The sequence below is a fragment of the Trypanosoma equiperdum genome (genome assembly GCF_001457755.1).
Source record: "Trypanosoma equiperdum strain OVI genome assembly, contig: ctg_403, whole genome shotgun sequence".
NCBI classification, from domain to species: Eukaryota; Euglenozoa; class Kinetoplastea; order Trypanosomatida; family Trypanosomatidae; genus Trypanosoma; species Trypanosoma equiperdum.
This window is the reverse complement of record NW_027124314.1, coordinates 1-1607: the sequence shown is the minus strand read 5'-3', so window position 1 is coordinate 1607 and position 1607 is coordinate 1. Positions and strand designations below refer to the sequence as shown.

The 1607-nt window shown below is 55.0% G+C and overlaps 3 non-coding genes across 3 annotated transcripts; 1 reads left to right on the top strand and 2 right to left on the bottom strand.

Annotated features, from left to right (window-relative positions):
• Window positions 1-734: 734 nt before the first annotated feature.
• Window positions 735-808, bottom strand: TEOVI_000171100. The gene has a single exon. It is a non-coding gene; the product is annotated as a tRNA-Ala (tRNA).
• A 68-nt stretch (window positions 809-876) lies between these two features.
• Window positions 877-959, bottom strand: TEOVI_000171000. The gene has a single exon. It is a non-coding gene; the product is annotated as a tRNA-Ser (tRNA).
• Window positions 960-1034: 75 nt separating this feature from the next.
• Window positions 1035-1106, top strand: TEOVI_000170900. The gene has a single exon. It is a non-coding gene; the product is annotated as a tRNA-Asp (tRNA).
• The last annotated feature ends 501 nt before the right edge of the window (window positions 1107-1607 follow it).

The following is a 1607-nucleotide window of genomic DNA, read 5'->3' as shown; positions in this document are numbered from 1 at the left end:
CTTCTAAGGGACTGCCGAAAAGGGAGGTCCTCCCCACCCATTTGAGGCTCACTGTTCTCCACCAAATCCTCTCCAAGAACGATGTTTTGCCTACTTACACCTGCTTCCATTAGCGTCTTCCGCGGCCTCAGCAAGGTAGCGACGGTGTAATGCAATGGAGGCGCGCCGGCAACGCGCGTGCACGGGCGTCGAGTCTTCACTTCATGCACCGGAATTGCTGTTAAATTTGGCTCCTTCTCGACAACAAAACACGGGGGATGGGAGCGGATGGCGCGGACTTCACCAGAAGGCGCCCCGCCTACACATGCTCCCCTCGGTGGAGGGAAGTGTACACCGCAAGGAGGGGCGGGCCCGTAAATCACCATCTGTCCGCTTTCCACGCACGCACGCACACCTCCCTGGCCCATGTATTGAGCACGTGGAAACGAGGGGATCAAACCGGCCAGCACAATGCGGAGGTTCAGCTGCGCACTCTCCCGAGAATCGAAGGAAGTGTACCGCGCAGGTCCCCCGAAAAAAAAAAAAGGAAAAGGAGTTGGTGAGATGCTAAAAGTCGACTCCACACCCACCAGACATGACGGCGTGAGCTTTCGGAGGCTTAACAAGCGCTTCCGGAAGCCCGCCGCCGGAGCTTACTTTGGGGGAACACCGCCAACCAGCACCGGAGGTGAAGGTGCGAACGCGGCTCATCCCGACCGTTGAGGTGGAGACGCGCGGATGCGGTTGACGAAAACGTGGAGAAGTTGGGTATCGATCCCAATACCTCCCGCATGCTAAGCGGGCGCTCTACCATCTGAGCTACATCCCCAGCGGAGGCTCTCCACTTTTCCGAACCTCGAAAAGCTATAAAACACGAGTGACCTCAAAGGGGAAAAACCGCAAACGGAAGGGTTCGAACCTTCGCGTGAGATCACACCTGCTTAGCAGGCAGGCGCCTTAACCACTCGGCCACGTTTGCACCGGACCTCGGCGTCAATTCGAGCCACTTGGACATCTTATCGTGAAGTACTTATCGGCGCGTGAGACGCCGCGGGTTCTCGGTAGTATAGTGGTTAGTATACCCGCCTGTCACGCGGGTGACCCGGGTTCAATTCCCGGCCGGGAAGGTTTTTTCGTCTGTGTACACCTCCGGAGGCCAACCGTCCTAACATAGGTTTTGTCTGCCGACAGGGCCAGCACCACCCCGGAGGGGCTGATACTATTGGTCGCCCCGTCACCGTCCGCATTTTCAGAGCGTTTGTTTGAGTCGTTTGGTCCTCCGAGTATCCATCCAACACCGGAGGTGCCGCGATCCTTTCCCACAGCATGACCACGTGTGTGCGCAGCGCTTGAGCGGAGGTGTTTTTTTTTTTTTTTGAAAGCCTGCGTTATGAATGGTTTTGGACTTAGGATTGCAGAGTATTATTTTGTACGGTTATCTCTGTATAGACACACTGTCTTCCCCGTTATTTACACAGCTGTCTGCAAGAGGGTGAAATTTTTAGAAAGCCCACCCAATCCGACCCTCTCCGCCCCGCACTGGAGACGAGTTAAAGACGCTTTCAGACACTTCCGCTTCGTTAGTAAATTATCGTTTCAATTCATATTTTGTGTAGGATAATGAGGAA